General features: G+C 44.6%; 1 protein-coding gene across 1 annotated transcript in view; it reads right to left on the bottom strand.

Moving 5' to 3' along the window:
- Nucleotides 1-15,174, bottom strand: part of LOC132174857 (E4 SUMO-protein ligase PIAL1-like) — a gene marked incomplete at its 5' end in the record, with an annotated part of 38,053 nt that overhangs the window by 7,952 nt on the left and 14,927 nt on the right.

Raw genomic sequence — 15,174 nt, 5'->3', positions numbered from 1 at the left:
GCGGCTTCTAGCGCATCCACCTGTGTCACGTTCCATTTCCGCAGCCCCAGCTTCCTCCTTCTATAGGTCATCAGGTTCTGCCCATTACCGGTAAGCTGAAACTTCTTCGCCGGACTTACGGCCTTTTTCTCTCTGGTTCTCTCTCCGGCCAGGACAACTCCCGCATCCCGTACAGAAGTGCCGCTAACCTCCCTGGAATTCCTTTCTGTTGCTGACCCAGTCCCCCTTTCCCCCAAAACTTCTCCTACGACCAATGGCGCACTCGCCGGAATCGCCGAATGAAAGCATGGACCTTTCATGTCTTTCTCAGTGGCCTCTGTTGAGACCAAGGTAGCTGGAAAACTGAATCGCGGTCCAGCTTTGATTGGGCTAGAACTAGAAACCACGCCTGAGCCCACAATTCCTTTGGATTTGAACACCATTTTTTTTTTCACCTTTAGCCTGCTAATGGGCTTCCATATTTTATCACCCGGCCCAATTTTCTTCTTCCCTTTCATTCCTGCCATCCCCTGTTCAACAACTTGCTTAACTTCCGGCCCAATCTCATTGAATCCCATCTGTTTAAACACCTTATCTATCCTAGTCAACCCCATATCACATTCCCTCTTCAGATGCTTCAGCAACTCCTTCACGTTAAGAAGCTCGTTGCCTACCTCAGCATAGGTCTGCCCAGCATGGTGCCCCATCCCCTCACGTCTCTTCGTGTGCTCAAATCCTGACAACAGCGCTACCTGCTCCGCTGAATGTACTGTACCCCTCGCCGGACCTGGATTCGAGGATCCCACGCAACCTCCGTCCTTCATAACCTTCAGACCATGCTTTGCCGGAATTTGCACAGACTTGGGTCCCTGAGCTAACGCCCCACCGCCTCCCTGAGCTAACGCCAAATCTTGGGTCTGCTTTGGGCATAACGCATTCTTGCCATACTTCTGATTCCTCTGTTCCAGGTTACTTCGCCGATCCTGAGCATGGCCGAAGATGCAATCATCCTGGGATTTCTTCGACTGCAATACTATCTCCGCGTAGCTTCTCTTATTCTTCTCCTCATTAATTCCTTTTCCTCCCCTAGGCTCTCTATACTCAGTGGACACTCTGTTTTCCCAGAGAGATGCATTAGCCATTTTCATTTCCTTGATGAACCTATCCCACCCAAATCCACGGCGTCCTTCAGGAATAATGATCGAGCCACACCTGCTTCTTCCATCAAATTCCTCCACTGTCAAGAAGCAGCCATGCCTATTTGAGCACTTTTGGGCTATTATTCTAGGATATCCAGCCCTGGATTGATCCCAAAATACTTCAGAGGTGTCCACTGCCACCAGATCGTCCACTATACGCACCAACCAAGCTAATTCATCTTTTTTTAAGAAAATGGACCTTTTAAATCTTTTGCTTTTCTCAAAAATCCTCACCCCTGAAGCCCCTACCTTGATCAACACCTCAAATTCCTTAGACTCCACCGTCCATCTCCTCGGTCCAGCCATAACACAACCTCCAGCAAACACCAACCACAACACACGCGCCCCCACGCGCCACCACAGCTCTCCACTCTCAGCTCTCCACTCTCAGCTGAATATTAGAGTTCTATCCATCTTCGCATCTAACACCATATCATCTTAAGTTCATTCTATTAGAAACTAGTGTTCTGAGTCTAATCTTACGTGAAAAATTAGAGACATTTATAGATCAAAGAAAGCAATAGAGATCAAAATAACCATGAAAAGGCTGGGTTTCCATGCTAGACAGCTACTTCTGCAATTAGGGCTTCTACTTAACACATTTCAGCTCTTTGTTGCCAGATTAGGTGAAGCTGCCCTGAAACCAATGTTCCAACCAAAACACCCCCCTTTGAGGATTCACCCTCCTCAAGGACAGTACCAGCCACCGACAGGGGGCTAATGGAAAACACCCGAAAACTGAAGAAAGAAGACAATCTCGGCATAAACTGGGAGATCACCGGCCTAGGCGAAGGCAGAGAGATAGCTCCAATGCCAAACGAAGGAGGCAGCCCAAATTTTCCCTCCGCCTCACACGACCCAACAGTCCTTAAACTTGCCTTCAACTTGTGGTGGTAAAACTTCACCGGCTTAGGTGGAGGGCCAACGATCTGCTGGGGAAGTTCATCAGTGAAGTTTGAGCAAACGCACACGGCTACTGGGCCCTTATTAGCCTTTGATGGAAAAACAAACACCGATGAAGAACCCATCCCCGACACAGACTCAACAATCTTATTGGACCCATCAAGCATGTTCAGACACCCGCGAACAAGTACCTAGAACAAACCCATCCAACCTAGCATCAACACTCGTGGGCCTGGGAGGAAACATAAAGAAATCACCGGCTTCGACAAGAGGTGCCTGAAAACACCCAACACGGCAGAAATCTTCAGGCGTGGATGTCAGAGTAACCTGCCAGACCACTGTCTTCAGACATGCGGCCACCTCCGGCGAAGCTGCTGGAAACAGAAACACCTCTGGCGAGACAGCCCCACATCGGGAGGGCTTGGACTGGGGCTAAGTCTGAAACTTGAAATAACGCTTTAAGCCCCAGCGCCAGCCACCTTTAAGACACCCGGCAAGCTTGGGCTTAAGAGAGGGCCCAAACCCAAAGCCCTTCAAGCCTTCCAGAAGATCCAAACTGGAATTCGAAACAAAACAGCCCTGTTCTGCTTCCCTATGGGCATCAAGTCCAGCGCAACTAAAAGGCATTCGACCAGCCCGACAAGAACCCGGCCCAACTCATAACAAATATTTCCTAGATTCCCAATCTCTTTCTGAACCGACCGAACGTTGTTCTGGATCTCAATTTGCGCCAGCATTGGACAAGACATCTTTGAATAGGTAGCCCGGTTAACCAGACACTCACCCAGCGATTGACGAAAATGCCCTTCGTCTTCTTCATTGAATAAGCCACCGCCAGAGAATGTGCCGCTAGAGATGGGTTCGAAACACTCTTCTTCTTCGGCAATATCTGCTAGACCAAAATCGCCAGCTTCTCTAGCTCAAAGCAATCCACCACTATACAAGGCTCATCTCCGGCATTCCCCGGCTCAAAACAGGCCGACACCAAGAACAAATCAAGAAGGCGTGAAGACAGAAACTTCAAACCAATGGATTTCGCCTCGGAGCATGATGCCAATCGTAGCACTTCCACAAAGGAACGTCCAAAAGGATACCCAGAAGAAGCTCCCAAAACAACCTTAGTTTGCTTCCCTGGCGAAGAGGGAACCTCATAAACCAAAGACCTAGACTTTCCTATATGAAGCACCAACATCTGCCACAGCTCACCAGCAAACCGACGCCATCCCTGCCCATTACAGCCCTCTGGGAGCCAGATGATCCATTTCTGTCCACCCTCGGTGTTGACGGCCACCTTCAGAAACGTTCCTGGCTTGTTACCACCTCCATGAACCATCAACACCTTCGCATCCTCAAGGTAAGACTTGACGATATCTTCCTTCACCAGGAGCATAATCTTCCACCGTAGCCACCAACCAAGCAGAACATTGATGACCCACAAGAATAACCCCAACGAAACCCTTCCTTTGCTGAAAAAGCAGAAAGCTTTTGCTTCAACAGAGAAGCGTCGTTCCATTACAACCTCACCAAACCAACCTCCAAGAGCTTCGAAGACATAGCCACACACCCCTCACGATCCAAAAGGGTTCGAAGCACTCAGCTAAGCTTCGGGATGAAAAAAGAGAGAACACGCCACTGAAAAATTACCCACGCAATCCTCAAGCTTTTGCGCAACCCGCCTATCCCACATTAAGAAAATCCTACCCAATGTCCTATGTCCAATCCACATGTTAGCATCCCCATAAATTATGAATCACCTACCTAGAAATATACTCCAATTTCATCTCCTGTAAACAAACAATGCCAGCCTTCTAATGACTTCTAATCCTCGATCTTTTTTCCTTCTCATTCAGGCATCTGACAATTCATGACATTATCCTAGATAGGGCCGGCAATTTTGACACGACCCGCGAACCCGATACGAACACGACACAAAAAAAAGGTATTGGGTTTGGGCTTATCGGGTTCGGGTCGTAATCGGGTCTACCCAATCAAGACCTGGTAATTTCGTGTCTAGTAGGTCGACCCGTCAGACACGGCTACTGTGCCGGGTTTGGCGGGTCCAGACCCTTTCTTTTTTTTTTTTTTCTTTTCAGGATAAGGCAGACGGCACTCTGCCAGTCTGCCTCTCTCACTCGTCGTTCAGTAAACCTAAAGCTCTCTCGGTCAGTCAGTCTCTCACTCTCCCTCTGTCTCCCAAGTCCCTCTCAAGAGTTTTACTTGTTGGATCCGGAAACAACCAGATTGAGCCTTCTTCAAAACCTGTAAAAAAGGAAGAAACAGAGAGAGCAATGGGGAGAGAGAGAGAAGAGGGAGAAACTCCTTCTTTGAGAATGAGACCCTTTTGGTGGTTTGGGCTCTTGCAGCAGGCCCTTTCTTGGGCTTTAGTAGTAGTGTAGCTTTGATTAGGCTATCGGGTCTTCGTAGCCATATATAGGTGTTTGTATTCGGTTTTATCAACGTTAAATGTCTTTTTTTTTTTTTTTTGTGTTTATCCAAAAATAACAATTGAATCAAAATTCAATTGCGATCTATCACAAATTCAATTATGATTTTAAAGTCTTATCAATTTTGGAGGACACAAAAGAAACACAAGGAAAACATGTAGCAAAAGCAGAACGAAGAGAAATTCTAAAATCTAATAAAAACTTTACATTTTGTCCATAAAAGTCCACATGGCAAGATGCCACATCATTTTTTTTTTTTTTTATAGAGAAAAAAAGACAAAACAAAAACAAGATGATGTGGCATCTTGCCACATGGACTTTTATGAGCAAAATATGGAGTTTTTATTAGATTCTAGCATATCTCCAGAACGAATGTTATCTAGTATTCATATTTAAAAGAAAAAAAAAAATCTATTGGTTTAGATATTACTTTTGACAAGAGAAAATGAGATATAGAATTTTAAGGCCTAAGACAACAAATTTAGGTAGGGCATTTTTTATATTTAAATATTTAATTAAATTATTTTAATTTAAAAAATTCTCCTTACTTTTTACCCTTAATTTTTTTTTTTTTTTTTTCAAATGATTTGCAAAATTCATCTATGTTATGAGACATTTAATTTCAACAGATTACAGATATTATATTTTGTGTTGAAATATACATAATTCTTTTTTAGTAGAATGTAATTTAAGCAAAATTAAATTTCTTTATACTAAAAATTATTTTAATAAATGACCTTAGTCAATATGCTTGCTTGTTTTAAGTTTAGGTGAAATTATGAGTTTAGTAATTTCTTTTGGAGTAAAATTACGGTCACTTTCCTTTTTTTTTTTTTTTTTTCTTATCCTTTATTAAAGCCTTTAATATCTTGGAACTCAATTTTTTGTATAAACTGTATTGATGTATTAGTATTATTATTACAATTTTCAAATTTTTTTTTTTTAAAAAAAAAAAAAAAATTATAGTTTAAGGTCATCGGGTCGGGTCGAGTCTACCCGATTAGACCCAGTTATTTTTTTTTTTATAAGTAATAATGCATTAAAGAGCGCAGAGGGGTACAACCCAAGTACACAGAGAGTATACAAGAGAGCGACTAAGTAGGGGAGAAAGAAGAAGAGAACATTTTTTTTTTTTATAAGTAAAAATTTATATATCAAAAGCGCAGAGGAGCACAACCCATATACATGGGAAGTATAAATAGAGAGCGCCTAAGAGGGAGATAAATGAAAGAAGAAGTCAGAAAAACTAGAAAGAAGAAGAGAACATAAAGAGAAAATCAGAAAAATTGATCACTAAAGGAGCAAGCCAGCCTGCAGTCCATGTGAATAAAGTGCACAAAAAGAAGTGAATAAGGTCCTCAAGGTTCCTCGACAAATCCTCAAAGCATCTCACATTCCTTTCCTTCCAAAGACACCATTGAAGACAAAGGGGAGCCATCTTCCATACCACAGCACTACTAGTTCTACCTCCCGCCCACCAACTAGCAAACATCTCCTTGACGCTTCTAGGCATAACCCAACTCAAGTTAAAGCGAGAGAAGATAACCTCTCACAACTTGCGCGCGACCCCACAATGAAGGAAGAGATGATCCACGAACTCCTCATCCGCCTCACACATACAACAACGATTAATCACAACAATACCTCTCTTCCGAACATTATCTAGCGTGAGAGATTTCTCAAGGGCAGCCGACCATGAGAAAAACGCCACTCTCGAAGGAGCCTTAGTGCGCCAAATGCTTCTCCACGGGAAATGGTTAGGCTCCTTAAAGGCAAGCCTCCTATAGAAGGAACGAACCTCGAACTTCCCTTTTCTTGAAGGGATCCACCACATCCAGTCCTCCCCTTCCCCCCGAATCGAAGACGAATACAAGAACAAGAAGAAAGAGGCTAAGGCCATCTCCTCTCAATCATGAATACTACGGGTAAAAGTAACGTTCTAGTGAACCATCCCATTTACACACTCCCGGATATCCGCAATGGAAGCATCCTTGTTACCGGCAATATTAAAAAGACCCGGAAAGGCATCTTTGAGAGACGTCTCGCCACACCAACAATCCACCCAAAATTTGACCTTCCCCCCCAAACCAGGAACTAATCTGAAGTGGCACCGAAACGACCTCCAAACCCCACAAATGTGTTTCCATAGCCTCACCCCATGCGTTCCACGAGGAACATTTGAACGCCAACCACCCCAAACCACCCCATACTTAGCCACCAAGATACTTCTCCACCAAGCTTCTTCCTCATTTGCAAATCTCCATAACCATTTCCCCAAGAGAGCTTGATTGAAAAGACGCAAGCTCCGAATCCCTAGACCTCTCTCAGCAATCGGAGAACAAACCTCGTACCAACTGACCAAATGGAACTTAGGCTCATCCTTGAACCCTCCCTATAAAAAATCCCATTGAATCTTCTCAATGCAATTCGCCACGGAAATAGGGATGGGGAAAAGAGACAAAAGATAGGTGGGGAGATTGGATAAGGTGCTCTTGATGAGGTCGAGCCTCGCCCCCTTGGACAAATATGAACGCTTCCAAGAGGCCAACCTTCTAGCAATTTTCTCCAACATGTCATCCCAAATAGCCAACTGCTTGAAGGAAGCCTCTAGCAGAAGACACAGATACTTCAAGGGTAAAGAACTAGTACCACAACCCAAAACGCCAGCCAACTCATCCGTCTCAACCGAGTCTTTGACTGGGACCAAAACAGACTTGGCCCGATTAACTTTTAACCCTGATACCACCTCGAAGCCAATAATGAGAGCTTTAATAAATCTAACATGTTTAGAAGCTGCCCCACAAAACACCAGCTTTAAACGGGTAAAACGGGTCGTGTCGGGTTACCCGGCTATTTTCGTGTCATAATCGTGTCAGACCCGATTACCCGTTTAGCTAAACGGGTCGTGTCTGGGTATAGGCTAATCGTGTAATGGGTACCCGCGGGTCGTAATCGGATCGTGTCAGGTACCCATTTTGCCACCCTAATTCCTAGGTTTCATAAAGAACTAATAGAGCCCCTCCACTTTCCTCTCCCTCTATTAGATTGCCCTCCCATTATATCACTAATCATAGTTTGTTTTTATATAAGTAATTGAAATGTTATTAAAAGCACATAGCACAATCCGGGTACACAAGAAGTATACAAGAGAAACGTCTATCTATATGAAGAAAGAAGAACAAGAAAATCATTAAAACTAATCACCAAATGAGCTAAAATGCAGCTGTCCAAGTATAAAAAGAACCAAAAAAAAAAAAGGATTTAAGCTCCTCCAACATTCTCTCTCAGTTCTCGAAATTTCGATCGTTTCTGTCCCTCCAAAAACACCACAACAGGCAAGAGCTACAAAAAAAAAAAAAAAAGAGCTACAACCCGTCCACCAACACGCAAACAAATCAACCACTCAACTAGGCACAACCCAATACGACAAGCGACTAAAGAAAGCATTCCATAAGGCACAAGCAACCTCACAATGGAGAAGAAGATGGTACGAGGACTCCCAATTCCTCTTGCACATGCATCACCAATCCACCATAATGACAAATCGCTTCCTAACATTATCCATAGTAAGAATCTTTTCTAGGGCGGCCAACCAAGCGAAAAAAGCCACTCTCAGAAGCACCTTGGTTCTCCAAATACTCTTTCAAGGAAAAGGAATGCCATCAATACAAGCAAGGACCCTGTAAAAGGAGCTAGCATCGAACCTCCCTTTTTTTGAAGGGGCCCACCAAAGCTTGTCTTCCCTTTCCCGTCTCACTCTATAGGAATACGAAGAAAGAAGCCAAGACATCCACCGCCCAATTATGAGCCGCTCTAATAAAGTTTACATTCCACTAAAGGGAACCGCTAGAAAGATCCAAATAAACTACAACATAAGCATCCTTCAAGCAATGTTATATAACTCCTAAAATGCTTCTTAAAGGGCCATCTTACCACACCACATATCATCCTAGAATCTCATCTTGGATTCATCTCCCAGCTCAAATCTTTCCATATATCATAGTTAACTAAGCACGCCAACCTCTTTAGCTCCCGGTTTCCTTTGTTCGTTGTCGTAAAGCAAAAATCTAGAACACTAATTGATTTGGTTTGATGTCTGCTTGCTTCAATTGTAGAGAAAAGAGCTGACATTTGATTATCAAAGTTGTCGCACGATGTCCCCACTACATGACAAAAACGCTTCACCCTTTCAAAAACCCAATCAGAAGACACTAATTGAGGCACTTCCTGATCTCCAATCATAGCTATTGGTTTTAATACTAATGTCTCATTTTCCTTCAACTCCTTATCAAGCAGAACCACCAATGCCAAAGAAGAGCAATTCGTCTCATCTCCACTCAAGTTCATTTCCTGCACCTCCTTTCAATTCAAACCCTCTAACCTCCCTTCCTCTATCTCGTTTACCAAAGAAACCATTGCGGTACCAAAAGACCCACCCATCGTACTCTCTCTATCACCTTCTACACTCTCTGACACCCCATTTATAATCTGATTATTCACCCTGTCTTTCTTTTTTTGATAAGTAATATTGTATATATCAAAAAAAAAAGAAACGCAATGCGCCTCTAGGTACACAAGGAAGTATACATAGGTAGCCCAACTTAAAATTCAAAGACAAAACCCAAGAAGACCCAACCCAAAAAGCCCAAATAAGTAGCCACAGCCAAACGGTAAAACCAAAGAAAAAGACCCAAAGACTAAAGCCCACACTAGCCCAACACCAGGCCTAAAACCCAAATCCCCTAATGCACCTCTGGAGGAAAGGAGAATGCATTTTTGGTCCCGACACAACCCCGCCAGCGAAAATCTCCCTCTAGCCTCGTAATTGATGGAGCATTCTAAATTCTTGAGTTCCCTCTTCCCTTTTACCTTTGAGGTATAGGGCTCCCGCTCCTCTTCAATATTCGAAAAAAGAGTCAAAAAGACTTTTCTCGTAGCCTCCTTCACCACAAGACAATCCATAATGGAGGTGAATTTCACCGCACCTTGTACCACCTCCGAATAGTTCTCCACCCCCTTCTCCGCAGTTTCTGCCACAACCTCGGCAAACAACTCCTTGTTCTTATGCAACTGTTGAGCAATCTTCTCCTTCACTCTCCAGGTATACCCTATTTGAGACTTGGAAACAGAGGAGTAGATTGGAGCACAACCCTCCAACATGCGAGGAAAAGGTTCACTGAGTCTCAAACCAGTTCAGCTGCATGCTTCTTCGAAGAAGAAAAAACCTGTGATTCTTCGACGACAATCTTAGAACCTTTAACTGACAATGAAGCCTCCTTCATCGCAGGTAGAGAAGGAGAAGCATTTCTAGATCCTAAAAACCCCTGACGAAGCAACCCTTTTCCTGATGTAGGGATACAATCAGCCTTGACAGGAGCTACCTCCTAAGGGACACAGACCACTGCTAGAGCCTCATGAAAGCTATCGACCTTAACACTACACAGCTCTGCCACTCCCTTAGAACTATCGACCTTATAACCCTGAGAAGGCAACGACGCCCCTTTCACCACAATCAGAGAAGGAGAAACCACTCTCGGGCCTAACAACCCCTGTTTGATCAAACCATTCACCGGGGAAGAGATCCAATCAGTCTTAGCTTGAGCTTCCTCCGTTACCGAGGAAGAGAAAGACAGAGAATTCGCCACCGATGGAGAAACAACCTCAGCAACCATCTCCGGGGAGGCATCAACCCTCACCGGGGAAACGGGAGTACCCACTGGACCGATTTGCCGAACCTGAGATGATTTCGGAAACAAAACAGTCTCCGACGGGGAACCCAAATCAACACCAACTTCGACACAGCCTGAATAGACAAGGACGCCTCCTTCACCACCTAGAGATGGGTTCCAAACAGTCTTAGCCTGAGCTTCCATCGACGCCAGAGAACGGACAGGATCCGTCGCCGTAGGAAAGGAAATCTCCCTTTCCCTGCACAGAGGGCTCGCCGGACAAATAACCACCTCAGATGAGACAGAGTCGACCGCTTGAGATGCAGGAGCCTCCACCTGAGAGCCCACCACCGGAGAAGCAAGAATACTCACTGGAGAGAGTTGCCGGACCGTTGACGAAGACCCAGACCCAACATCGGCAGCCTCAAAGCTAACACCGAAACCATGCTCAACGTCCTTGATCCCAACCGCACCCTGCCGAACCACAGACACCAGCAAAACATCACTAAGCACCATCGCAAGCTCCAGAGTCAACAAAGAAACCCACTCCGTGGTCACTTCGGACGATCCCACCAGGAAAGAAGCCATCGACGGAAGCAATTGCGCCTTATGAGAAGGCTTAAGACACCCAGCGGTTTTGGGCTTTAGGGAAGACCCAACACCGAAGCCCTTAATGCCTATCTACCCAAACTTAAAGCGCCTAGCGGACTTTGGCTTTAGAGAAGGCCCAGACCCAAAACCCTTTAAACCTTCCAGGCTTTTTAAGCCAGCCCTAATCCGTTTTCTTAAAGGAATTCCTTTAAACCGTGTCAGAAAGCCTTCCAACAACCCAGTAAGAACCCGGCCCATCTCAGAATGAAAAAACCCTAAGAAATGTTTGACCCATCGCTTGACAAAAATGCCCCTCATCTTCTTCGAAAAGCCAGCCGCCATCGAAGAATGCTTCTCTAGATCAAAACAATCCACCGCTGGCCACTGATCAAACCCGCCATTCCCCTCCTCAGAATGCGTCGTCACCTGGAGAAGATACATACAAATCGAAGACCACCCATTCAACTCGAAGCAAGGCTTCGATTGTAACACCTCCGCAAAAGAACAACCCTCAGAAACTCCCGCAGCAGCATCAACCCATGCGGTCTTGGACTGCTTAGTCTACATCCTCAGCAAAGAGAGGGGCCCGGTCTCCACAAACCCATTCTTACCTTCAAGGGGAGCCAACACAAGACGCAGCTGGCCCGCAAATCGACGCCAACCCCGCCCATAACGGCCCTCTGGGAGCCACAAGACTAATTTACAACCACCCTCCGCATAGACGGACACCTCCAGGAATCTTCCTGCTTTCAAAGACCAATTAACCTACATCATTAATTCCGTGAGCTCAGCCCCTGACCCATCATCAGCAGACACTCCCGATAAACCCAATTCCAAGGACCCAGCCTCCCTCTAGCTAAAACCTTCAGCTCCGGCCTCTAAACCTCCACTTGCCCTTTTGCACAAAGCCCAAGACTTCCAGCATATTTTGCTGTCTTAGGTTGAGAGTTTGAATGAATCCCTTGTTGGAGCTTCCTCAACGATATCTGACTTACACCTCGAAGCTCCATCAATCTGAAGTAGCATGCTCGCAAGAGATCCATTCGAACTCAATGGAGAAACTTTTATCTCCTCGGAAGAGTGACCCGTCTCCATACTCTTACTCGTACCCGCTCCAGAACCCAACGCACCATCTTGAATTTTCTCCTTGCCAACAAGTTTGGGTATATACCTTCAGTTATTGACCGCAACACCACTATGTCTAAGCCCATTATCGTTCAATTTATTGGCTTCCACATTTACTACTTTAACGGTTTGTGGGTCTTGGTGATAAAAAGAGCCATTGGGTTGGATATCTTGTTCTACCCCTTTGTTTTTTTTCTTTTTTGATAAGTAATGATGATATAAAAAGCGCAAAGGGGCGCAACCCACATATATGGGAAGTATAAACAGAGAGTGCCTAGGAGGGAGAGAAATGAAAAGGAAAATCAGAGAAACTAATCACTAAAGGAGCTAGCCAAGCGGCCGTCCAAGAGTAAAGAGTAAAGAAGAAAAATGAGTTAATTCCTCTATGGTCCTAGTGGAATTTTCAAAACATCTAGCATTTCTTTCATTCCAAATACACCACATAAGACACAGAGGGATCATCTTCCACACAACCGCACTTCGAGATCGCCCTCCCGACCACCAACTATCAAACAAGGCCCTCACCCTGCAAGGCATGACCCAATGCAACCCAAACCGCTTAAAAATCGTGCCAAAGAGTACTTGCGAGCTCACAGTGGAGAAGAAGATGATCGACTGACTCTCCGGTCTTCTTGCACATACAATACCACTCCACTACCACTATATTCCTCTTACGCAGCGTATCATGAGTCAAAATTTTGCCTAGGGCCGCAGTCCACCCAAAAAAAGCCACTCGTTGAGGTGCCTTAGTACGCCAGATGCTCTTCCAAGGAAACTCCTCTTGATTAGAAATGGACAAGGCCTTGTAGAACAACTTAACCTCGAACTTGCCCTTCTTGGACGAAGACCAGCAAATACGATCTACACTGCCTAGGGAAACCTTGCAAGAATACAACCGATCAAAAAAAGGAGAAACCAAATCCATCTCCCAATCTTGGACCGATCGAAGAAAAATGACATCCCATTCAACAATCCCATTCCTCCCAACAAAATTATCCTTCACCCAAGCTTCTTTGTGTCTGGCGATACTGAATAAAGACGGGAAGGCTTGCTTCAAAGAATTGTCCCCACACCAAATATCATGCCAGAATCGAACTTTCGAACCCTCCCCCACCTCAAACCGAATACCTTTGGCAAAAAAATTCCACCCTTTATGAATATGCTTCCATAGACCCACACCATGAGAACCCGAAACCTCCTTCGTGCACCACCCACCTTCTTGGTCTTCATACTTAGCTTTGATTAGCTTACACCAAAGAGCCCCGTTCTCATTTGCGTATTTCCAAAGCCATTTCCCCAAAAGAGCTTGATTAAACTGGTGCAACTTCCAAATGCCAAGACCACCAAAGCGTAGAGGGGGGCAAACTTGGTTCCAACTTACAAGATGCAACTTAGGCTCATCTCCCATACCTCCTCACAAGAAATCTCTTTGGACTTTCTCAATCCTTTTAGCTACGCTAATAGGAATCGGAAACAGAGACAAAAAGTAAGTCGGAAGATTAGCCAAAGTGCTCTTAATGAGAGTTAAACGACCTCCTTTAGAAAGATACATTCTCTTCCAACCTGCCATCTGACGCTCCATCTTTTCTATTACTTCATTCCACATAACTGTATCCTTATACGGCGCCCCAAGAGGGAGACCCAAATACTTCATAGGCAACTCGGCAACACTACACCCAAGGATATTAGCTAAAACCCCAATGTTCTCCACCTCACCAATGGCCACAATCTTTGACTTTCCCAGATTCACTCTCAAACCCGAAACAGCTTCAAAACATAAGAGAATGAGATGAACATACCAGATTTGCTCGATAGAATCTTCACAAAAAATCAAAGTATCATCTGCGAATAAAGAATGGGAGACCATCAACTCTGACAAGACCCTATTTCCCACCGAGAAATCAGTCAAAAGGCCTTGGTCAACCGTCGCATTCACCATCTTACTCAAAGCCTCCATAACAAGCACAAACAATAACGGAGAGAGAGGATCCCCTTGCCGGATTCCCCTCGAACTGTTAAAGAACCCTTCTGGAGAACCATTCACGAGGATGGAGAATCTTACCGTCTTAATACACCACTCTATCCAAGCCCTCCACCTCTCGCCAAAACCACATCAATGCAGCAAATACAAAACAAAGTCCCAATTTACATGGTCATAGGCCTTTTTCAAATCCAATTTACAAAGAACACCTGGCACCCCTGATTTCATGCGACTATCCACACATTCATTTGCAATGAGAACGGAATCTAGGATTTGCCGACCCCCAATAAAAGCATTTTGAGAATAGGAAATGACCTTACCCAAAACAGTTTTCAACCTATTGGCAAGAACCTTAGACACAATTTTATACACCCCTCCCACCAGGCTAATGGGCTGAAAGTCCTTCATCTCCACCGCATCCGCCTTTTTCGGAATCAAGGAAATAAAAGTTGCATTCAAGCTCTTCACCAGTTGATGTCTACGATGGAACTCTGAGAAAACCGCCATAACATCTTGTTTAATAACACCCCAGCAAGCTTGAAAAAAAGCCATCTGGACCCAGAGCCTTATCCCCATCCATACCTTTTACCACCTCCCAAACCTCATTTTCCTCAAAATCTCTTTTTAACCACCTATTATCCTCCTCATCGATGGACAAAAAGGGCTGGTTATCCATTCTAGGGCGCCAAGTGCTTTGTTCCGAATATTGGCTTTGGTAATACTGCACTATATGATCTTTTACCTCAACTGGATCACCGAATAAAACGCCATTAATACGGAGCACTTCCACATGATTGTACCTTCGATGAGAATTAGCCATCTTGTGGAAGAAGCGAGTATTCCGATCCCCCTCCTTCAGCCACAAAGCTCTCGATTTTTGGCGCCAATGAATTTCTTCACACAACAAGGTATTCTCCAAATCTTTCAACTTGTCCGCCTTCCGGATCTTCTCCTCCAGATCTAAGCCTCTCGATTCTGCCAACTCATCCAACTCCTGGATACCTCCCAACAACTCCTTCTTTTTCCTCCCAACATCCCCAAAGACCTCCTCATTCCACTTTTTCAAATCCACTTTAAGGGATTTCAGTTTATTAGCAAGCACAAAACTAGGTAAACCCTCAAACGAATATGACCCCCACCAAGAAGCAACCTTATCAACAAAGCCCTCTGCTTTAAGCCACATATTTTCAAATTTAAAACCCTTCTTACCTCCACAGGGAGTCCCATAGTCCAGTAATAAAGGGAAGTGATCGGATAGCAATCGTTGAAGTCTTCTTTGTGAT

This window comes from Corylus avellana, chromosome ca3 (assembly GCF_901000735.1).
Source record: "Corylus avellana chromosome ca3, CavTom2PMs-1.0".
Classification (NCBI taxonomy): domain Eukaryota; kingdom Viridiplantae; phylum Streptophyta; class Magnoliopsida; order Fagales; family Betulaceae; genus Corylus; species Corylus avellana.
Note: the sequence above shows the minus strand (reverse complement) of the source record. Positions and strands in the feature narration are given on the sequence as shown.